We start from the raw sequence: 25,857 nt of genomic DNA, 5'->3' as shown, positions 1-25,857 counted from the left end.
TCTCTCAGACACTAAACATAATATTTAAAGACCACAGGCATCCCATGGAGAGGACTGCAGTTGCACACTTGCAGACAGGCGAACACAAACACCCAGACAGTCAAATAAATACACATGCATGGCCCCCACCACCAATACCCACACACAACACTATACCTAACAAACTGTGGGAATCAAATCAAAGTTATAGCATTCTCATGTACTAGGTGATCAATATTTATTTTTCCTTTATGCATTTATTAGTGTGTTCAATTTCACTGGCCAGTAGGGCCTACTTTATATCAATTATTTGTAAAGCACTGTAGCCACAGGCTCCAAAAACTTAAATTGAGATGTGGTTTGTAACAAAGCAAATCTTTTCAGTAATGCAATTACACAACACCACCACAAGAAATATATGATGCAACATTATTAATTTTCTTCTGCAATATTGGAAAAACATTTGTTAAAAATACCACATATTCAATATTTAGCTGGGTGTGCTGTTTAACAAACTAATACTCATTCACAAAATATAGCTTTATCTTTGTGCATCACAGCCCAGTACAAAATTTTAATATTTGTTTATTTTCTGCTGTATGGAAAAGTTTTATCACAATGTTAACTTGTACACTCTGCTTATAAGTAAATTATGTATGATTAAACAAAAAAAAAATCTCTTAATTTTCATAAGGCATTGGAAGCAAATGCTGAAAATCCATTTTTACTGAAGGCAAAAGGGAAAAGCTCAGGATATGTTCAGCAGTGCAAGGGTGAGGTGAAGCATGCAGTCCCAACGGACCTCTGTGTGTGTGCGTGTGTGTGTGTGTGTGTGTGTGAATTTGTGTGCGTGTGTGTAAGCTCTGCAGTCATAAAGCCTCACATCACCCTCTTGCACCCCGTGGTCGGCAGCTGATTACTCCCACCAAACACATCCATACACTTTATCCCAGCTGTCACAGTGCATACTCATTACCCCCTGCACCAGCCAGCTGACTCCACACGGCCACACCCGCCTGGACACGGCTCCGGGGCCACACTGGGGACGGTTAGAAATCATAAACCAGGAGAATAAATTTATAAATTTTCCCCCCTTTCCAAATTCACCAGTAAGTACTGAAAATGTGGTGCTTATATCACTGTAAATATGATTTGAAAAACATCTACAAATGCATTTTTTTTTTGTCAAGGAAATATTTGTGATATCACTTAAAATCAATACCAAGTTTATATCAATTTAATTATTATTTCATTTAGGCTTTTTAAAGAAAAATTCAGTTAATTCCATAAATACTCCACTGATCCATCATGATATCTTCATTAACTATTGATTTTGGTGCCAATCCAGTCAATTCTAGCACTGTGGGATGAACCAAATCATGACCAAATAAAAGAAACAACGATCAGACGGGCAAAACCGAATCTGTGTAGTACATCTCAAATCGATAAGACTGGAGAGAAGTAAGAGAGTGTGAATAATGCAAAGTTTAGTGAGATGAGGGACATATCTATCTCCTCAACAAGTCCCTTCACTGACCTGTCCTCAATGAGGCAGCTATCCCAATTGTTACAGGTGACTGAGGTGTGTATGCATGTGTGTGTGTGTGTGTGTGTTCGGGTGTAGGGGGTTTCTATCATTGGTGGGGTGGGAGATGACAAAAGTGACACACTCCAGCTCCTGTCACACAGTAGTTTCTCCATAGAGACCCAGGTGTCGTGTCTCAGATCTTTTCGGCTTCATAAAAACACCGCTTTAGCCAGTGCATCAATCGATGATATACTCCGTACGCTTTTATTGTTGCCACACACAGTCACTTTTAGCACTCCGGTTTAAAGGCCATGACAATTTCGATGAAGAGCAATTAAAGCCATACTATATTTGTATTGTTAACATTTTAAGCAAAAAAAAATCCTTAAAATCCAGCAGATAGATAAAGAGAAGGGAGAAACTTAGGAAAAGAGAAGATGAAATGAAAGTAATCACCCCGGTGTGATCCCTTCTTGAGCAAGTCAAAATCTGAGCAGATTTTTCTTTTTTGTTGGTCTTCACACAACTCTCCAAACAGAAACCTCGAAAAATACAGGGTTGCTGAGAGGGTTAAATAAGTATACTTTCATTATTTAAAGAAAACAACCTTTTTTTACTTTTATATTGAAACTAAGAAGAAAAAATAAGTTGCAATATTTTCTTTGTTTTTGAAATAAGAATAAAATGTAACAACAGAGAGACCTATTTATACTTTTTCCTCACGAAAATTAAATAAAATATACAGCATAATTTGCCATAAGTAGTAAATGCTGCATAGCACAATTTATGAGAGTCCAGGGTTAACTGGCTGTAATCATCAGTGAAGATGGTAATTGTCAAAGATATACATGCAGCTAAAATATGTAAATATAATTAAGCTCACTGCAAACTCAGATGTCGTGTTGTAATCAAATCAAGAAGGAAAGGTTATTTCAATCAGCGTTCCTGAGATGAGTGTAAAAGAAAACTCAACAGAAAAGCATGCCAGTGTCTCATCCTTACTTGTTCCTCTCTTATTTGCCCCCTCATCCCCCTGTCCTTGCCTCCCACTAAAGCAAAGTGCAGCGCTTAAACAGGAGCATTTAATTCATTACATCATTATGTCATCTCATACTAATCTGCGCAGTGGCCTCCACTGCTTTGACATGCAAATGGATTAGAAAAACGTCTGGGGAGGTAAAGGGGAGGAGGGAGGGCGCAAAACAGCAATCATCACGTCTTGTCAATGGGGTGAAAATATGCCCTGAAGCTGCTCTACCATTTTTTTTCTCCCTTCTCTTTAACTGTATTTTTCTATCTGTTTTTTCCCCCTCCACTTCTCCCCTCCCCGGCTCCCCTCTTCTTTCTCTATCTTTGTCAGTAAATGCCCCAAACAAAGCAGCGGCAAGATCACACCAAACGCCGACAATCTGTTGAGGATCAGGCTCCCTATGGAGAACATATAAACAGTAAAGCGTGTGGCACACACTCACGTCAAGCCCCCTCCCATTTACACATGCCCCTCATCTGCATATTCACAAAAAGGGCCCTCTGGCTTTCCCTCATCAGCAAACCCCTCCCCACAGCCTCATCAGCACACGCCGGTTTGACTACGGAGAGGCGGGCGAGCTGGATACGTGTGCCGGCTGGGACCACACACGCACATCCAAGATGATACACAAATACACACAAATGCACAAAATCAATTTTTGCACATGCAGTATACAAATGTGCAACGGCAGAGTAAACAGAGAAATCAGAAAGAGAGTTAGTGAGATCTGGTGATGTGAGGACTGGCCATGCTCATCTAATTTCCACCCCTCCTTCCACTCCCTCCCTCCCCTCCTCCTCCTCTTCTCTCGTCTCTCTCTCCTCTCATCATCAGGTACCTGGTGACGAGCGGCCCGTGATAATCCACAGCCTCTAACCAATCAATCAGCAGCATCGTAATCAGCAGCGTAGAGAGGCAGAGAAAGAAAAAAAAAAGCCCATAACTTACCCTGGGTCGTCTCCAGTCTGCTCAGCACAAGTAGAGGTCTGGTCAGGGCTTTGGCTGCAGCTATGTGGACTAGTTCACCAGAAATATGAGAAATACTCTGATTCTATCCTCAAGCCTTATTTTTTAAAAATCTAAATTGATATTTTTCACTGCATCATAAACATGTAACCAACATATAAAGCACTCCCCCTCCCTTTTCCTATTTCAGTCTCAGACTCTCACTCTACCTCTCTCTCTTCCTCCCTCTCTCCCTTCCTGTCACTCTCTCTCCCTATTTTCCTCTCTCCTCCCTCAGTGTCTGCCTGTTGCAACAGTGTGGACATATACACACTATACAGTGAAGATATATATTAAGAAGCGTGCATCTCTGTGCAGAAGATAGAAAAGGCTCACTGGTGTGATATCCTGCAGATCTGCTGGACCCTGTGTGTCTGTGTGTGCATGAGTTGGGGGGGTGGGGGGGATGGTTGGTGGTGGTGGGAGGGAGTAGAGAAAGCAAGGGAGGGTCAAAGCTAAATGTTCTACAAAGAACAGGGGGACCGAATTGACTTTTTTTTTTCTTTGAATCAAACACATATTCCCTCCCTCCTCTTTCCCTTCTATTCACTGCCCCCCCCCCTCTCCCACACCCCATCCCAAACCTCCCTCCTTCTTCCCCATTTCTGCTCATAGGCATCCCCTCTCCAGACATCAGCATCCTTTGAGGGGGTTAGCTGTCTCTAGGAAGAGGAAGAGGTAACGCCGCCAAGCAGCCTTGTACATTTTGCCTTGAGGGTGAGATAGCTGAAAAACCATGTGCTATCATCATTTTTGAGGTGTGCAGGAAAAGTAAAGACAAGAAAAACATACTGGTTTTACACAGCTCCCCAAAAGATCTGATGCTGAATTTAGCATAGGATTACACAAAACCTCTCTTCTGAACCTCTGAACAGAACCCCCATTTCTACAGACTCTGTGATTCCTCTCCTCCCCCTCACCAAAGAACGAGGTGTAGAAACTCCACACAACCTGCAGCTAGGGCATGGTGCCTAAGTTTAGTTCTACAATAGAGCTCAACCAAAGAGGCACACAGAGAATGAAATGGAGCAACATTGCAACTGTTCAAGGACTCTCTCCGTGGAGATATTCCTAAAAGAGTACATACGCACTGTATTTTTGTATCCCTGTGCACGCAAAGAGCTCTGCCTGACTGTCCTGTTGTATCATGATGTTAGAGGGAGATACTTGAGGGTCCAGACAGAGCAGAGAACATGGAGGAGGAGGAACCCTGTACACTTGGGAGGCCCTACTGGCCTCATGCAGACAGGAGAAAGGTGCTGGCTAAGTACTGTACCACTGCGCCTAGAGGGAAAACACGGCCCAAATGAAACATAACGATGCCCACCCCCCCCCCCAAGGACTCGTGGGGATCCATCTCTTGTTTATATTAAGGTAAGAGTGGAAGAGCAAAGGGAGGGTTAGAGTGAAAGGGGAGGGGAGAGACGGTCTGTTGGTTACCTCAGAGTCTTATCCTCTGCTCAGTGTTGTTTTATTAATCTTGTATATTTCAGCGGCGGCAGCCCACAGACCCCTCCACTGTCAGTCTCCCCTGCCCCCTTGACCCACAAACCACACCCCTCCACTGTGAGTCTCCCCTGCCCCCTTGACCCACAAACCACACCCCTCCACCACCGTACTCTCTGTCAGTGTAAATAAATACACGCACACACGCACGCGCAACTGTACATGCACACGCAAATCTTGCATGCACAGAGCCCACCAATTTACTCGTGGTCTCTCAGTTTCAGCTTCCAACCTGAGCAGATTACTGTGCATGGTTTCTCCCCTGTGAGGGGAGGGAGGTGGGCTACACCTGCAGAGCACATGTACTCTTCAGTGGCTGCACAGGGATCCATGGCAAACACCTTTGAGTACAATACGACGCCGGACTGCCACGCAGCCCACAAAAAAGAGAATATACACGCAGTGAAGACAACAGACAATGTCACAATACCATCAAAATGGATGACTAGCCTACACAGAGTGAATGTCGTTATGAAACTCCAGAGATGAAACAATAGAGGAGTTGAGAAGCTGAAGTGCACTGGTGTACCATGCTAGATGAGGAGCCTCCATGTTCTCAATGAGGAGAGACAGAGAATTTACGCAACATGGCAGCACTGTGTTGTAATGCATCAACCCTACTGAGAGCAGCACTGTCACTACCACTCTTCATCATCAGCAGGAGCAAAACACCAGCCATGCATTGTCTTTGGGGCAAAAAAAATGTGTGTGTGTGTGTGTGTGTTTGTGAGTGTGCAGTGTAAAGGCGTGCTAGAGTACGTGTGTTTGTGTGTATGAATGTGTGTGTATGTGTCCTCCTCCACGGCATCCATATTAAACAGTTTTGGAGGTGACTGTGCTTCCCTGGATGTCATGAATATAAGAGAAAGCATCCATCTTCGTGGAATACAATTTCACAGGTAGTGACAGTAAAACTGACTCTACCCTCTGACTGCAGACACACAGAGAGAGAAAGAGACGAAGGGTGGAGAAGGGAAAGATACAGAAACACAGACATAGACAGACGAGGCTGCCAGCCATCTTCTGATTTTTTTTAGCACACTGCTATATTTTCCAGCTGCATCCCATATTAAACTTAGGCTATTATGTTCTCAATTGTTGAATTCCACTAAAGGCTAACCATGCTGATTGATTCAGCTTGATTCAATGCATGCTGACCTTATTCAAACGACAGTTTCTGTGAAACAGACCTAATATCTGTTTCACACTCATCAGAGAGAAAGATATTAGGTCACTTTTCAAACTCTGTTCCATGCTTAACCAGTAATTACAATTTATGAGATGCAAATTCCAATCCAAGAAGAGACATTCGACAAACTTCTGAACCTGAAAAAAATATTTGTAAAAAGAAATCTTTTCTACTTATCAAATCCTACGGCAGATACATGTAAAAGTTGATTGACCTCATTCTGAAAGAACCATTTCTAAAAGAGAAAAGCCCACATAGCAAAGTACTGTAGCACCTTTTTCTTCAGTTAAATAATATTGAGAACACTTACAGTAATACACTGAAATTATCCACATTTCACATTTAAACTGTGTGAGTCGTCATTTCTAATTAATTACCTTATAAAGACACATGCATGTCTTCATTTACAGTGATTGTTCATTAATGGTGTGAAAGTGGAATTGCAGGTGGGAATTTTCACAATTATACCTGGTGTATAACTGTGTATAATTAATCTCATTAGCTAATCAAGGGGAATTCTTCCTGTCTTACAGAAAAAAAAAGTCACAGTATTTAACACTGAGCTAATTATCTCAATCATGTACAAGATAATGAAGTAATTAGAGCAATTAAATCACAATTAACACCTAAAGAATAAGCAATTATTTCATCCATAGAGGCAGTTGTGGGTTTAGCAGAAAGGACATAAAATGTGTTTTACATTACCTCCAAAAAAAGGGGGAAAAAAAACATCATTGACATTTTTAAAAAAGCAATAAGAAATAAAATGAGTTGAGGAGAATGGGGCATGACTAATGGTAAATGACAGCTGTCTGAGAGGCCATCACTCTTTTTTGAGGATGGAGGGAGATATCCCTTTTGTCACAGCCAATCATTCCAGCCTTGAACATAAGCAGGGAAACAATGTCAAGTTCAGACTGAAAGAACAAAGTATCCAGGAGGCAGAAAAATTGCACCCAAAGAAACATGGCTCACATATGAAAACAACTACAGCTACGCTGACAAGCAGCAGAGCCCAGATGCAGAGAGGAACACCAGTGATAGTAACTGGCTCCTGCCATCTGAGAATCGAACCAGGAGGAAACATTACAGTACACACTCAGCTCTCTTGTTTTCTGCTCTCTTTGCCACAAGAAAACACGGTTTTCCTCCTACCAAATTCTTGCACGTCTCACAAAACATTTCGCATGTAAAAAAAACTAAAGTCCGTGCAAAGATGTGTTTTTGTCAAGTGTACACATTGTTCCAGTTTTTGTCTGTTCAGTCAATTCAACTCTAAAAGATGTACATGTGATTCAAAGAAGCACAGACATTTTACTGAAATCTTTTATTTCAGGACATTGTTGCCGTTGTTGCTTTTGTATGTTAGTACATGTTTCAGGTTTGATCTTATGGAGACAGTGATACTTGTATGTGTGTTTGTGCTGTTCTCTAGTGTGGTTGTGTCCTGACCACTGCATTTGCTTCAGCGGCCATCTCCAGGACTCGCCACACGCTCCATGGACATGAGTTGATGAAAAACATGAGTGACAAGATTCATGGCTATCAGAGCAACTGATGAAAATGGTAAAGCGAGAGGAGGATTCAAAAAAATGACCCTTCCTCTATTTTTTTTTTCTATTCAAAGAGTAGACAAAAGATGAGGAATACAGATATGTCAGAAGACAGAGAGGGAGAATGAAATATAAATAAACACACCGCCCCCCTCCTTCTGTCCCCTAACCCTCAATACCCATGTCAGAGGCAAAAACAGTAAGACCATCCCAAAAACAGGACAAAGAATTCAAATAAATTATGTTACATTTAAATATACAAGGTATGAATTGGAAATATAAAACCTAAAATTGATATAAAACAATTTATCAATTATGAAAATAAAAAATGGGAGTTGTATGGGGGAATTTACAATATTTTAGTCATGTTTTAAAAAATATTTTTTTAATAAAATAAAATATTTTAAGGGCAAATATTATGTAACTAAGACAGAATAAAACAATAATGCAAAAATAGTCCAAAGCTGATTTATGCATGTGAATCAAAATAAATACATAAAAATATCATATTAAAAGATGTAAAAAAGAATTTATGCTTTAAGTAATTGAAGACATTATATGAATTGTCCAGCGAGAGACAAAACTGGAGTATTTTCTCTTTGTTGGATTATGTTGGTGGTGTTTTTCACTGTTTGGAACAGCACAGCAATGATTCCATCACGCTTGACTTTGCGGACACGCCAGGGATTTAGACCGATCGGGCTGTGACTTTGGCAGTTCGGCCAGTGCTAAAGCATAACAGCCTCTTTCACTTTGAGCTCCCTCAGCGGGGTCAACTGATTCCTACCAGATGCATCTGTACATAAAATACACCATTAGACTCAGCCTGGGGAAGTCCCTCAGTTTGCTTTAAATAAACAGTAAAGCATGTCAAAAAAAACAAACAGAAAGCTAAAATGACATAATTTAACAGAATACTATTTTGATTTGTTACATACACTCAGGTAAAATATATCTTTTTTAAAATCAAGGTATTCATTAGTAAATTGTTTCCAGCTGAGATCTCATTTTAATTATTCTTTTCATAACAAATTTTAGTTTGGGAAAATACAACTACATTTTTTTGCTTTTACAATAATTTCCAACCATTAAAAAAAATTACATTCAAATTAAACTTGGTTATAAAAAAAATGTAAAAATCCAGTTCCATCTCCAGCAACTATCTGACATTTAATTGTACACACTAATATCAAACATCAATTTAGAGAAAGTGTTTTATGCACACACACAGTGCCGTACGAAGCCTGTGAGGTAACATGCTGTTTTACTACAACGTGAGATAGGATAGAAATGGCACACGTCACAACACCTGTGCTGTAGCCGGCTGAATTGGTGCTTCAGCAAGGGGCGAGGGGCTCCAGGGACAGAGGGAGGAAATGGCTGCTGTGTTTGTTTGAGAGGAGGTTAGCAGAGGGGCAGGCTGGATTCTGCTGTGGCCCAGATTTTCTCCAATCCCTTTTGTCCGTTCACTCCATGTTTGAGTGGCTTTATAGAGAAATTGCTTTTATTGTGTCCACTCAGGAAAACCAAAAGCAAAAACACCTCCAGCATTCAGTCTGAAGACAATGCTCACAAAAGCACTGAGGAAATGACTTACCAACCGGGATCAACCTACAAAAAATGTGCCACAGTTTTTCTCAGTTGTTCTAAATAACATCTTACTGTTAATGAATACCTGACCACATGTTGCTCTTTCAAAGAAAACTTTCTGAATGTGTGTTGCACCTTCCCTAATGTTAATTTCTGGATGGTACAGAAGTAGAGTAAGACCAGAGAGATAAACCTGACAGTCTCGATAGAGATGAAGACAAACTAAACACGTGTGTCTCGACAGGTCGTTGAGAGAGGTCATAGAGGAAACACAAGCTGTGGTCCCAGTGCTGATCTGGAGGCTGACAGATGCACGGGCCAGGCCAGAGGTAATATAGTGAAAGTACACTATGGTAAACTACACAGTGGCAGTATCCCTCAGTGCCGTCCTGACCTGGTGAAGTCAGTAGCACCTTACTAAAATACACAAGCCAAGTAGCACCTTTCCAAGGTCAACAAGGCAATGTGCGAGTACCAGAGATACTTACATTTGAAACATGTCAACTGAACAGAATTGCTCTGTGAACAAGAAAAACTTTTAAATGACATAGTTTTTGATTCTAAAATATTATTCATTTCATTAACACTAAGGCAATTGTTCTGTGTGTGTGTCTCATTTGGGTTTTTTACTTACTTTTCCCTGCATCTTGAAAGATATTTCCACATATAAAGACACAAATAATCATAAAACAAATCATGATATATTGACACTGGATGTAAAAAAAAAACAATGTCCAGCATTTAACCACTACAATACTATATATTTCCATAAATAAACACTGATATATCTCTACTCTTTCTACATCTACCAACAAACCTAAAGGACATTTACGTAATCGAATAATCGTAAAAGCACTAAGAGATGTTCATGTCCGAGCAGTATCAGAGGTGCTGCTGATTTTCTGCGAGTATTGTGTATGTAAGCAGGATCCATTACTTTTAGATAACTATGCAGGGTTCTCTCAGGTGGGAATCTACCACAAGAACATCTTGCAGAAAATAAAAGGCCGGGTACAGCAGGTGAAGCCATATTCACTGTGTAATTCTTTAAACTTACAGAAAGTTTAAAAACACCAAGAGGGATACGAGGAAAGGAGAGGAAACATTTCTGATATTGTCATTTCTGTATGCATTACATTTTGTAAATTGTGAAATCATTGTGAAATCTAGGTTCAGGGCTCTGAGCCTGCACACATACAGACAAAATAAGGGCATAAAACTGAGGCATTACCATTCATGTTATTATACACAACGTTTCCTATTCCCTTCTCTTGGATGAGCAATTTCAATGGCTCTTCTTCCATGCCAGGAGCATTTGTGAACATAAACGATAACACAGGCTTTTACAATTTCTCTGCACTTCCTTGTTTTCTGGCTTTAAGAAAACCATAAAGCCCTGCATCTGTATGTGTTAAATGAACTGTGCAGCAACCACATGAGTGTATGTGCATGTGTACTTACGTGTATATGTGCGTGTGTCTGCCTACGTCTATGTGTGTGTGCCTGCTCACACATGTTTGAATGTGTGCTGAGTAAGTGACAGACTAAAGCTCCTTGATGAGAGAGGACACAATATGCCTTTTTTTTTCCATGACCATGTATATTTTTTGGTGGAGTGACCTGACGCCATTTCATCATGGACCCCAAGGAGACAGCCCAAGCCCAAGAGAGATGCAAGATGCAGAAGGATAGCAACTGCACCACAAAATGAAATGGGAAATCAGAGAGAATGAAGAATGAAGACAGGAGGGGAAGAGAAGACGGGAACTTGACAGAGAAAAAGAAAATGACACAGGAGCGCTCTCTTGAATGAATCCAAAACAGCTCAGTGGTGTTGTAGTGCCTCAGTCATCCACCTGTCCCTTTCCCTTTTCAGAAAGGACATGAACACACACACACACACACACACAGCACTGGAGGGTTAGATGAACACTTCACCTTGTCCACAACAAAACAGACATCTAAATCCTGTTAATTTGCAATTCAGACTTCCAAATGTTCCTGTTTAAAAATCCGCTCAAAAACAATTCACGGCTAGTTGGCCAGTTGTTGTTATAGTAATTTTTTGTTGATGTTTTCTTGCGCATCTTTTAATGTCTGAAGGATGTCAAGGTAAAGATGTCGACTGAGCAGCGGGTTATCCTTGGGCTTATCATGTCAAGCAATACAAATTAATATCATATTCATCAGAATGGTTGTTCTCTGCAGGGGGTTCATGGAGCTACCTATCCCTCTCCCCCTTTTCTCTTTGATTTGGCTCATTTGAGCGGTGCGGTCCCCGGCAGCTTGTTAGAACTGCCACCTCAGTGACTCTGCCCCCTGGATGGAGGGTTGGGGGGGGGGGGGATAGGGGAGATGGGGGAGATGGCAGAGATGGAAGGGGTACTCAGAGGGGTGTTGAGGGGGGTGCGGGATGATAGGTTAGGGAGGCCTACCCCAGAGCGCTTTCACAAGTCACGGGTGAGCAAGCAAGGTTCAGTGAGTGGGAACGAAGAAAACCTGAACAAGGCACACCATCTACTGGCTAGGCGTGGGTACTGCTCATGTCTGTGAGGGAAGAGGTTAGAGAGAGAGCGCTCCCCTCACTAGAAAGTCAATAACATAGTCTCTGTCTACTGTTAAAACAGATTTCAGCATGCAACTGTCCATATCCTCTGAAATATTAAAATAGTAAAATTCTGATTCATTCTGACTTCACTTGCCATGGCACAATATAGTTGTTTTCATCAAATTTGCCAGAAAATCTATTATTTTGCAGAGAAACTACAAAGAGACATACACAGATGCACGGATGCAGAATGACTGAAAAATCAAACCATTCACAAAACAGAAGAGGCAATGTTCCAAAGGGAACTGTTCCTTTTTATTATTACTGACAAGGTGCAAAAATGATCCCTTTGGGTCAAAGGGACAAGAGACATAACTGCCTAAATTACCCATAATGGCTCACATATGTAGCCTGTGCCTCAATTTTGCTTCAATAAATTTCAAATGCTCAAACGCATACCTTTATTAAACATAGGCGAGAGTGCGTTACGCGTTACCGATGTACCTGCTGAACACAGGCTACATAAGAGAAAATGAATTCATAAAAAGTGGAATCATTGTTCTTCAACCTTTCTATTTTCCAAGGTCGTGTTCATTTATCACAGCATGGTGTGCAGTAGAGACTGGACAAAGGCTTGAATATATAATGACAGGTATGGGATAAACTGTATAGGGTGGGTATGGGGGGCACAACATATTCAGCATCAGGACTTGGCCTGATTAGATGTCCAGACATGCCATAACCTTGGGGATCTGCCAGCAAAAAGGGGAGCAGAAGGAGGGGTGGGTGAAATGCAGACAGACAGAGAGGTGCAGACAGAAACACACACAAAAACCTATTCAAAAGACATTTTCATTTTCTTCCATCTGTACATATATAAAATACAGTGAGGTGCCATTACTGAACCCCACAACCCCCCTCCATCCTCCCTCTCTTCACCCCATGAAAAAAAAATCTAATTTTCCCATCCTTGCCACAGAAACCCCCCCTCTATACACACACACACACACACACACACACACACACACACACACACACTCACCCCCAGTAGCCCCACCTACCACTGCTCCCAGCCCCTCCCAGTCTCTCTCTCATAGTGATGCACCATTTCTTTCTCTAAGCAAGTCTCCATTTTGTAATAAGTTCTGATCAGTGTTTTAACCAATTTGCATTCAATCCTGAGAAAATGGTGGAACAGCCTTGGTGGAAGAGAAAATGCTGGGGAAAGAGTAGAGAGACGCACAGGGGAATAACAGTGAATTATCAAATATCCAGCGGGGATTAGTGTGAATTTATAGCAGTGTGTTGTTGTAAATTTTGTATGGTTGCGTGTGTTACATGTTTACTGCTGTCTGTCACTGTTTTCGCGGATAAATGGTCAAAATAAAAATAAAGCTTGACTGGCCTTTTATGCTTATTTATATTAAGCTACAAAACCTTGCTAAGTGCTAAAGTAGACAGGTAACAATGTGAATATACCACCATGCTCAGATAGCTGACAGGTAAGGAGAATAGATAGCACTTGGTTTTTTATGACAACACAGAAAGCTTCCACTGACTTTTAAAAAATAAGTAATAATCACAAAGGATATGCTACTGAACAGGTGAAAAGACAGATACAATACATAGTCATACGATGAGCAAAATCATTTTGGCAAGTCATTTAAGGTGCAAAAAAGGCCAAGGCTTTGAATATGCAACCTTAAATTTAACAAAGTAAAATAAGTATTCCTGAAAGAACTTTGAGCTATGTCTGTGTATAATGCCGAGTCAACATGGCTCCTTTTACACAGCTTTGACATTTATATGTGCAGTATTCATGGTCAAAAAAAGGTGACCAGGTGAAAATACCTCTGTGACTCAGGTATTCTCCATAGTCAATCATATCACACTGAGATTGCATTAGCTATTAGCTCCTCATACACACTGTGGCAGATAATGAATGTGATCATCCATGGACATGGTAATAATGAAGTGTGACCACTAAGGCAAATACTGTGAAACTATTACTAAAAGTACAAGGCAGGGGTACAATCAAATAGGCTAGACTGTGTACTCATGTATTACTTTCAGTAATATCATCTATGATGCTGCCTATTGATAACTTCAATCACAATGTGCAGAGACATTATTACTCATTTTATATTCTTTTTGAATGTGTATTTTGCTTACAGCGAATGTGATAGCACAACTGATATGTCGAACCACTCCAAGAACTAATCCAACTGTGCATATCAGTTTTGCCTCTATGATGGGCCGGATCTCCAGACATGTGAACAGGAAGAAGGGTGGAGGGCAGAACTTCCTAAGGTCAGCAGCCAGCGATGGCCTGGGGGGTTCAAACCACGTTAAGGGCGGGAGAGATAGCCAAGTTAATTACAACATCGCTGAAGACAGTTTTTTTTCCTGAATCTGAATAAGTTTTTCATTAATGGTGTCACAGAGATCAGCAGTTATCAGTACCACCGGAGGGATAGCGAGGGGGGGAAAACAATCACTGATTCTTTCACACAATTTCACCATCTAATTTCCGACCATGCATTTTGGAACAAAATTAATTTCCTTGGCTATCTAATAAATCAGAAACAAGTGATTGCTGTTGGTGCCAATCCAGGCAGGCACAATGAGATCTCTCCGTTCCATTCTGACAGAATGAATTGCGTGTCCCTGCTGAAGCTGAGACACGTCATGCAGACTGGGTTGTAAGTCTGCGTGGGATCTCCCTCTTCAGCCATTTCCTCACCATCACACTCACTCTGTCTCTCATATCATCACACACACAAAGGCTTCACGCCTCCTTTTATTAGAAACAAAGTTAAGGCACTGGCACTACATTCTGATTAATTCTGGGAGTTATCCTCCATCATTCCGCTACTTCCTTATTAGCCCATATCTTCTATGATCTTCCTTATCAATCTCATTGGTTTATAGTAAAATTACCCAGTCTGCATGCTTAGAGGTGCACTGTATTAGGGTTATATTATTCAGCGGTCTATATGATGCGCTCAGCTGTATGCTACATTATACATGCAGCATCTTGTAAGATTCAATGCATGTTTTCCGCATGGCTTCCCTCTGAAACAACTGGGGGGTTTTGAAGATCAGCTATATGCTAAAATGCCTCAGGCTATCTTTACAAGGTTATAGAGCATTAAGAGTCGGAATGCACAACCAGGGAGGTGAGGGGGTGAAGCCCACACACACATATACTCACACACTACCACCACCACCACCACCACCACCACAGTCTGGACGTCAGCTCTAGAGGCGGTCCCTGGGTAGAGCCTTTAGAGACATTGGGGGCCGGGTGGAGTGGGTAGTAAGGGTTAAACGATGGTGTTGTAAAACATTTATCTGCTTCAGATAGAGCGTTAGATAGGCTGAACTTCATCCCCTGCCATTACAGAATTACCCTAACTGCTGCCATAGTGTGGCTGAGCATAGACACAGTGACCAATCCCTCTCCACCATCCTATTGATTTTCACACCCAGAGACAGTGTGCTCCCAAAGGGCAGTAAATTATAGGGCGTTTTACAGGGAATTACACCTGCATCAGAAACTTTACAGGGATATGGGAGTCACAGACCACTCTCACGCTCTTCCGCAGACTACTGTGAGAAACTGGACATGGGGAGCTTTATTCAGTCCTTTCAATCACACACATTAAAGCATGCACTCCCACAATCACATAAACAGACGCTTTCCCCTGCAGAAAAAAGAAATGTATATACCTAGTGCTGTGACATTCAAGGGAATACAGCTCTATAAGAGACATTTCAAAGATTTTTTATATGGCATTTTACCTTTATTGAACTGTCGGCAGTAGAGTGACACAAAGTACTGTAACTGTAAAAGAAAGAGGGAGATGATATGTGTTAAGTCCTCAGCCAGATTTGATATAAGAGCATTTTATTAACACAACATGCACCTTAAACTGCTGCTCCTCCAGGACTGTTTCATTTTAAACTTCTGTTAAATATTTTAAACTTCATTGCAACAAAAAATAAGTGTGAGTTACACGATAATTACCATATTATTCACAGGCATCACTCAATCCACTTTACCAATATGTGCATGATAAACATCAGTGACAAGTAAGACAAAACAGGATATAATAGTAGTATTTCCAAATGTGTGTTGGATCAGCTGAGGCTTAAACAGTGTGTGTTGTTCTTTATAAATGCCTGTTTTGTTATACATGTGTATATTTGTCTTTGTATGTTTGTGTGTAGCTCAGAAACATATTTATGATGGTCCGTATCATATCAAAGTTACTGACAGACAAAAGCATTGAGGATAGAGGTTAATATGGTGGAAATTAAAACTCAGTGAAGGATTCAACAAAAAGCACACATTCTTTCATGAATGCCTGAAACAAGATTGAAACAGCAGCCCGACAAAATGTAGATTTTATTTATATGCCGTACTGTTGATAATTCAAAAGGCACCAAGCAGACTTTTACCCATCTTCTTGCTCAAAAGACAACTGTGCAATAGATGGGCAAGATATGATGCCGAGGGGGTATCTCTACAGTTGTGGAGGAAGGAATCAAGGAAGGAATGGTAGACTAATAAAACCTCCTTAACTCTGCAACACCTGCATATATATGGTTTCTTTTCATTTCTTCTCCAGCTCCACTCACTCCTAGTAAAACTAGCTCTCAACACCAGCACTGACTGACCTCAGGATAGCCCTGCAAACATGAAAGACCCTTTATCTGTTCCAGGTGTGGAATGACTCACGCTGTGAGTGTGTATGTCAGAGAGAAAGTAAGTCAGAGAGATACAGATGTTTATGTACATGAACAGATTCAAGATTCACAAGCAATTTACCAAACTAAAACAGGAGAGCAATACAAACATTACATTAAGTTCTTAACATGTGAAAGCAATAGGATAGCCTTGCCCATAGGCGCTGCTCAGACCTAGTATCATGTATCCAGATAAAGACTGTATGTGTCTACATAGTGTTAAGACAGACTGTATTTCACATGTAGCATTGCAGAGAATGTGTCTCAGATATGTCTCAGTTGACCACTTATGAGCAGATTTTGCTTCCTGCATGGCCCCCATTTGATTTCATCTGTGACAGAATAAAAAATATAAAGCCGAGGACTACATCACCTCGAGGACAGATTTAAAAATGTTGTCGGAGTTGTTTGGCATTGACAGATCAACTGGAGATGTGCTGCATTACACACACACTAACTGCACACTTAACACTTACAATACAGGCTCTTCAATAAGCTTTAATTGAAATAATACCTGGTGTTGTCCGCTTAAAACGACATCAGTCAAAAGTTTGGACACACTTTCTCATTCAAGTGAATGGAAAGGCGTGTTAAAACTTTTGACTGGTGCTGTGCATGCAACTAACATATGCACAGATAATGCCAGACATATACATTCATGCACACTGGTGCTGAGCAATATTCTGCACAGAAGTGACACCAGCCCCCCCCCCCCCCCCTCCCTCTCGCTCTGTCTGGTTTCAGGTTAAACTTGACCCCTCACACTTGACCTTTGGGACTTGGCTCAGTGCTGGTTGAGCGGAGAGAGGCAAGGGCACAGCTGTGAGGGAGGGTCCATGGCAGGACAGACTCCCCTCTGACAAAGGGAGAAATTCAATTGGAGCATATTAGTGTCCAAGTAGTTGAATATCACTCATTCTGGCTAACTGGAAACATCTTTTCTTCTGCACTCAAGGCAGCTTCCATTAACCTCTAAAACAGTGGGAGGGCCTGGGTTGGGTGGGTCACACAGAAGAGCTCTCAGTTTCAACTTTGCCAGCACTTCTCTGCAGCGCTCTATTTTTAACCTCTGTTACATATTGCCGTGGTCATTATTTTCAATGTTTCTGTCCTGCACTGTCAAACGCCTTGCAGGTTTGATGTATGAACGGTGGTCCATCACTTACATTGTTTCCCAGGACAACCAATGAGTGTGTGGTTCCCTGCAGTGGGCCAGACAAAGACAGATAGATGGGCTTGGCTCAGGCCATAGGTACCAAGGGACACTTCTCAGGACAGCTTACAAATAGGACTGAGAGAGAAGGGATGAAGCTGAATAAAAGCTGATACTCCACAGAGCTGCTCAACCCATAACTGTCACCTCTGCAGATTGAACAGCCATCCTAAATGAAGATAAACTATTGATCCACAGAGTAATATTTGCTGTTTGGTAAGTCTACAATAAGAAGAGAACAGAGAGTGAGAAAATATTTTCTTGCTATTTGAATATTGATCTCAGTAGTGACATGTAGACTTCACAAACATGAAACAGGGAAGCGTTTAGTAGCTTGATCCAACTTCTCTATGTGAGCTGCTTTATTACAAATTAAAAACAAGAGGAAAATCATACTAAAATTGGGTCCCATCTCACTGCAAGAACCCTCCACCAACACGCCTTTTCCCCCCTGCCATCCCCAATGTCTCTTTTCTCCACAATCAGTGTCAGAAGAAGCGGCGAGGAACGGTTTGTGAGAAACACTTATCTAGCACAGCGGCAGGGCCCTGTTCCTACACCCTTTATCTCACCAGGAGATGGAATTCAATATACAAAAAACCCCATCATGCAGCAGCATCACGCCTGTGCTGGGGATAAGGGCAGGGTTGCCAGGTAATTGGTTGGTGGTGGACGAACACAAGGTTTGAGACTACCCATGGAGGAGTGGAGATTACAGGAAGGGGTGGAGGGACTGGGTAACTGGGAGTCAGTAGGGGTGGGGACGCGGGGAGGGGGGGATGGGGGGGGGAGTGGTTCTTGACAATCTTTCTCCATATCCCCCTTCTTCTCCATCCACCCATCCCTACCCCGCCTGCTCATGTAATCTGCAGCCCCACAAATATACATGTGTGCTTGTGTGTTGGTGTGTTTTTTTTAGATCCAGCGCGATCAACAAAGCATGTCAAGTTTATTTGTATAGCCCCTATGTCACAATGCAACCCCCAAATCCCCTTTCAAAAAGGGAAAAATGACAGTGCTTTGTTTCTATTATACAAGTTTGTATTTTGCATCCCCTGTGCACGTTAATTAAGAAAATCACTCACATCCATGACATTTAAATTAAAATTGAATCAGATAATGTCAAAACAAGCACTGAATATCATTATGGAGCAAAAATAATTTCTTTCCTTTGAGATAATGTAAAAGGGGATTGGAGGGTGATGATCCTGCACATGCAGTAAGAACAGTGGAAGAGGAGGAGCACACAGGAAATCCACCCGGCACACCATTTCCCCTTTTCCAGCTACTCCTCGAGATAACAGGCGCAGAAGAGGAAGAGATAAAGGAACATGTGAGAGAAAGAGAAAGAAAAAGTCATTTCTCTGATTTATTTATGATGCAGTGAAGGTATGCTGAACGCATCAGAACATGCAGCAGTGGTCATACTGTCAGGGAAGATGAAGTGTCTTCATAGTCGACTGAGCGAACGAGCGAGGGAAAGAAAGAGGGAGAGAGAGAAAATTAGAGGGAGAGAGAGGAGGGTGGCTATACTGCAGAAGGGTGTTAACCATCTCATCTCTACCGCACCACCACACTCGCCACAAAATGGCTACTTCGTTCCTTCTGACAGCCGGCACCAGGAGGGGGGCCATCTGAACCACCGCTATCTCATCTCCCACCTCCATAGCCTATTCTTCAACCTCAACTATTTCTCTTATTTATGGGCTGGTTTCATACAACACTCTGCTGAGTGGCTTTTTACCTGCACATTTTTACACCAAATGAAATCTGCTAAATCATTTTTATTTTTTTAAAGCTCAGTTTAATGTTCTGGTAAATTTTAAAATTATACTCAACTATAATTTGTCCATTTGGATGCAGGGCTGCCAAGAGCTGTTGTTCATAGTGTATTATTGTCTGATCCTCAGCCTCTATACACTGCTGATTGTGTAAACTTAAGGGAAGAGCAGTAAAGGGGGAAAACAGCATTAAAATACAATGTATGATACACAGGTTTTTTTTTTATAATATAACAAATGCTTTAGAACTGCATACAAAAAACATTAGGCAGATGTGAGGGGAAAAGCCAGTGCAGGTAGCGAGCATATCACTGCCTTAAAACAGAGGACATGAGCTCATGTCCAGGGCAACATCCCCCTCTGCAGGCAAAGAGAACACAATCACTCTCCACAAAAACCTGCTTTATAAACTAAGATGGAGCCTTGGAGGCCATTTCCTTCACTACTTCCCATCTATTTCATGTTACTCTATTTTCATTTGAAGACCACTTAAGATAGTCCAATTTAAAGACATAAAGATGTCGCTTGGACGAGAAAATGAAAGCCAATAATTCATTATGGTCAAGTGGAATAGATGACTATAAAGCACAAGAGGTGTACACATGCAGTAAACTTCAGTCTACAGTGGTTACATAAGAGGAGGAACTACTTCTTAAATGTTGCTGAATAGGAGATTGAAAATAACATCATCTTATTTCCTCCATTTCCTGGCTCAGCCTTAGTTCTATCCATTCTGTCCTTATAATCATGTGAGCAGAGCAATTTCCAGTTGAAATCACCTTGACAAAACACCTATATAACCATGGCTCTGTCCTCCTATATTGCCAAAGCAAAGATTTATTAGCAGATTTTAACCTGGCATGCATCTGAAAAATACTGGTGATTTCACATAATTTAATGGGTCATAGATGGACCAAATTCAAAATGCTCAGTCAGAAGACTAAATTTGCTGCGCTTTTTAATATTGCTGGCACTCCAGCAGATGTGAATACAGTGGCGTAAATGTACTTCCATATTTTCAGCTTGTACATGATCAAATTTGGATGTCTGTGGCTTCGATTGAAATAAGCTCGAGAAATGCAGCACATGTTCACTTCAATGCTGCAAAAATGTAGAGAAGGTTAAAAATGATAAGAGGAGAAGAGGGAATCTGGATGGCTGGATGGCCCTACAAGTCTCAGATTTGTGGAGTGTTTCAGCATAAATATCAGTCACAAGAGAACTTCTGCTGCTTTTTACCTTTACACTGAATGTCAAAATGATTTTCAGTCCAGATGACAACTAAATATATTAGTCAATTGTATATCTTCAATAATAATAATTTAATATCTTTAATATTTGTACTACACATTTGATATCAGTTCCCAATTTCATCCATTCTTCTCAAAAAGTTGTTTGAGAGTAAAACTTTATAAAGTAAAGATTTGGTCACTGCATGATATTAAATCATTTTTAAGGTTACAAAATAAACCGATCAATATTTCTACATTATTATTCTGCTCAGAAAATTAAAAAGATATAAGCCTGATAAAGAAAAAAAATCTCCTGTGCTTATGTGGTACCATTTTTTGCAGCAATTTATCCAGCAATTGACCTGGCACTTTTCACTCTGTGTTATGGAAGACTTTGCAGCTGAGCCTTTGAATCAACTCATGCTTTAGCACAAGCCCTCAACTCCAAGGTTATTTCTTCAGGATTTCCTCTAAGTTCTTTAAAGAAGAGCTAGCATTTGGAATACATATTATACATAAAAACTCAGTCAAATAAACTAACAAAAGTTAGGGGATCAGCAGCATCAAAGCATTCCTGGACTGGCTCGAACCACATGATGAGCCTCGTGTCTTTGTGAGCAGAAGCTCGTAGATGTTCAGCACATTTCAGAGCCTGGCTTTAGATTTTTTCAGCAGATTATCTTTTGGTCTTTGAAGCCCAGAACCCACCTGCTTCAATCCCAACAGCGCTACTCCTCCGGTTTTCAGGCTGTGGTTCCATTGGTCAACATAAACAGCACCTATGAGCCTTATCCTCAGGGGAATTCCTATTTATTACTGACCAAAGTCTGTGCAGAAGCTCCGCACAGATCTTCAAAGAAGCACTGGCAAATATGCCCCCTATGAAATATGAATCATTTGGGAGAGTTTCTAGAAATCTGAAATAATTCAATATGTATGGATAAGTCAACATGTATCCTTGATCTTCTGCTATGGATTATAATTAAACCGAAACCCAGCTCAGCCAGTACACTTTAGAGTCTGACAAATGACACAACTAAATACAATTGTACTGATAGACTGAACAAACAACTTTTTGTCAAGCTTATTTTTGTTGAATAAAACCCTTCAACATATGTGTGCAACGTACTGTACTGTACACATATGATTTTAAATAAAGATAAAACTGATTGGCAGAGGGCTGACACAGTGAAAAAATAAACAGACAGATTAGGCCTCTCAATTCCTGACAGATGTTTTAAAACACGCAATTAATTTCAAATCATTCAACATTTGGGTGTTCTAAAATTAGTTGTTGTTTTTCTTAAACATTAACATCAAAGTCATCATCCACACAAGTGTCTTTCTTTTCTTTATGTGGAGTCAGCTGTTATGCAAATTCAAAACACTTGCTTCAGGAAGTGGACTACCTGGAGCTGGAATATTAATAAAATCCTGTCATAATGTTATGATATGTATCCATTATTTTTCAAATTGTTGAAGGATCAAACAATATCTATTCATTCTTTTTTTCCCCCAAGTTTCTCTCGCATAAAATAACACATTACATTTAACCCACTGAGGCTCAATCATAAAGAAATGATAGACATCATTATCTACATACTAGCTGAATAGTGGTGAAAAGGCAAAGACACACACCTAGGATATATGAAAGCTTATTCCAAAGACAAGAAGAGAAGAAAAACACCAAAGGAAAGAAAGTAAACCATATGTTCACCACAGCTGAACTACAGCAAAATGTCAGTGGGGCCACAAGTAATCACAACTTATGAGAGCAGGAGTTAGCAGGCAGGGGCCTGAATGAAAAGGGGTCATCTTGCATGCTACCTTCAAGGTAGAATCAATAATTAATGGGCTAGCAATGGACACAGAGAGGTGTTATCAATATTTTAATACTTTCACCTCTAATTTCAGACTCACTCTCCCAGATTGCCACTGATGTCCCAACACAAATTCTGAACCTTTTCTACTTAGTAATGGACAGATTGCACACATACAAAGCTAGAATCACCATATTTAGAAAAAAAAAAAAAATCCAATGCAACACAGCATTGTATTGTTGTGTCACTGGAATTTAATTTTAATTTAAATTTTTCCTCTCTTCTGGGTTACATGGAGTAATACAGTACAAGTATTTAAGGTGAATCATTGCTATGAATAGTTAGTGCAAAAAGCAAAGCTAAAAAGGGTACTAAATGTAAATAGCAAGTACTCAAGAAAGTTGGCGTTATTTGGAAAGATTTAATTAAAAGCCATGACACCGTTTGCACAGCAAATGAAAAAACAATCTAATTCATGAGTGTGTCACTGTCTGAATCATCTGATGCAAATGAATGTAAACCAACTTAATTTCCTTTAACTTTTGTGCTTATGCATTCAGGCTCAAACTCTGGAGACAAATGAGATATATTCCTCTGCCAGGCTTTGCGTGTAAATCCTTTTGTCGTCCCCTCTCTCATAAAGTGTCACTGTCCAGATTACCCTGCAGTGCGGCAGAGAAGCAAATGGGTGAGCAGCAATGGGAGGGGGTGGGGTGGGGTTGTGCGAATGAGATGCTCACTGACCCTGCCACCATCACAAACCACCAGTCTGATCTAATATCCTGACTGGCTGAATGAGTGGGTGGCTTGGTACATCTCAGGCCAACACTGCGAAGCTTAAGCCCTTGTTCAGCATCAACCCCTTAACCCAACCCAATCATTGGGCGTCCACCACAGAACAACAATAACTACTACTGAGGTTGGTAGAGGTTGGTGTCTCTGCGTTAACTAAGTTTGAAAGAACAGTAAAAGCAGTTCAGTTCGTAACTCACAACTTCAGATCAATCCTAATATGGGGACAAACAAAACAACATACTCTATGTACACACTCCATTCTCAGAGCTCATTCCTCTACTTTTGTTTGATTCCTATAATTCTGCCATCTGCACTGGATGGCGCCACTTTAAAGGTTAACAAATCAATATTCCAGACGCTTGTCATTTATTAACACAGAAGATCTGGTTGGATAATGGTGACTGTGCAGGCATCCAGAGACATTTCTGTGGGAACAGGCCATTAGGTATTGCAGACACCATAAAGTAGAGAAAGGGACTCTAATTGAGAGTATGATTATTTGTCTGTAGCGCAGTCACCTCAAATATCACAAAGCTCTTCTCCAGAGCGAGGCCTGTCAGCCAGATTTGTGTCCATGCACCACTGTCTAAACCATTCTCAAGTTAAGCGCTCAGTTACAGTCGACCAACGACTGAGACAAACTTAATTTTTTAATTCAGGACAGTTCTGGAAAGTTAGTTTCATTCCCAACCCCTCCTCTCGACTCCACATGCCAAGTTGTGTATACCCAGCATTGGATTTGTTCAACCAAGTCACATAGACTCCGGCACCACAACCCACAGACAGGCCTACGCGATGCCGCTCAGAAGTCAGCAAAACGGACAGCAGCACCAGGGACCGGATGCATCCCATGTCTGTTCAGATTAAATGAGAGGCTGACGATGTTAATTAGGCAGAGTAAATTTACATCAGCAAATTATGTAAGCAGCTAGAAGAGTAACAAAGCGTGATACCAGTTAAGTCACAGCTTGGCAAGCGCTGCCCTGCCACTTCATGCTGATGTGGCCATGGTCGATCAAGCAGAGAAGCCTCAAATGCCAATTAGACATGAGTGGGTAATTGTGTCGGGGGGGCTGGTGGCACAAGGGACTTTGTTACAATGTCCTGAGGCACTTTGTGTTTCCATCCTTCTCCGACATAGCAAGTGACACATCTGAGTTCACTGATAGGGAAGTGCTCTCTCTTCCTCTCTCTCACACACACACACACACACACACACACACACACACACACACACACATAGACATGCAAAAGGATGGGCTGTTTAGCTGTTTGGAGAATAGACCATTTACAGGAGGAAATTCAGCAGACATGCAGGAAATAAGCCTACATTTTTAAGTGTTTTTGCAATGGGAGTTTGGATGTCTATTTATGAAAATGAAAACAATAGAGTGTAACAGTGCCACTTACTAAATAAAGCCATTATAATCATCATATAATTCCATGCATACATTGTTTGTCCAATAGCTGATTGGCAATAATGATAATGAGAAACACTTAACTTAAAGTGGTTTGTTTGAGCCCTCACCCTCTCTAGGCCTGAACAGTGTCTGTAAAAAGTTTCATCCCTCACAGAGCACAGAGGCTGCAGTCAGTTTGAATTGACAATAATGGGTTCCAAAAATAAGTCAGTTGACTTGGTGGTTTTCAAAAAGAAACTTCTAAAACCACTCTTACAGCAAAATCCCCCTCTCTCCTCTTCATCTAAATGGATGTTCCAAACACTTATAATTTAGCTAGAACACAAATGTACAACTGTGTAAGTCTTCACGTACAACCCTGATGTTAGTCACTGCATGTCTTGGCTGGCGTCTAATACACCTGCTTTATGCTTTTCAAATGGTAAGAAATGTCTGTCCTGAGTGATTTTGTTTATTGGGGAAGAAGCAGTTAGGGACGTGCCTGGGAGCCAATCAGTGATATAAAACAGGAATTCAGGCCATCATATACTCTGCCAAATGGAAGATCATAAAGCAGGTACTAGTATGCAAAGAAATGCACTAACCTCCTAACAAAGTTAAAAGGGTGCATGAGTGCATATTGGAATCCACGGTTACTGTTGTCAGTCCATGTTGACTAGAGCCACTGCACTCTATGAAGGACAAAACTTTTACAGCCACCTTTCAAGTCTAGTCAAGTGTTTATAGAGAAAGAGACAGAGATAAATAGAGATTCTGGGTACAGAATCAAAATAACAAATAAAACACTACACAAATATTTCTACACTACAAACTACTATAAACACCAGACATCTGTATTGGCCAGACAACTGACAAAACTAGTAAATAAGCAAATTATGTTCTAATGCAATGTTATTTTTAACTAATTATTCGTCA

At 40.9% G+C, this 25,857-nt stretch overlaps 1 protein-coding gene across 1 annotated transcript in view; it reads right to left on the bottom strand.

The window, feature by feature from the left end:
• zfhx3b (zinc finger homeobox 3b) overlaps nucleotides 1-25,857 on the bottom strand; it is a 344,746-nt gene that overhangs the window by 299,628 nt on the left and 19,261 nt on the right. The window contains exons 4-5 of the mRNA XM_042396488.1: nucleotides 17,847-17,971; nucleotides 15,733-15,775 (exon numbers count right to left, since the gene is read on the bottom strand). The gene's annotated coding sequence lies outside the window, so the exon portion shown is untranslated. The remainder of the gene's footprint in view (nucleotides 1-15,732; nucleotides 15,776-17,846; nucleotides 17,972-25,857) is intronic.

This window comes from Thunnus maccoyii, chromosome 1, assembly GCF_910596095.1.
Source record: "Thunnus maccoyii chromosome 1, fThuMac1.1, whole genome shotgun sequence".
Lineage (NCBI taxonomy): Eukaryota > Metazoa > Chordata > Actinopteri > Scombriformes > Scombridae > Thunnus > Thunnus maccoyii.
This window is presented reverse-complemented; position numbering and strand designations above follow the sequence as displayed.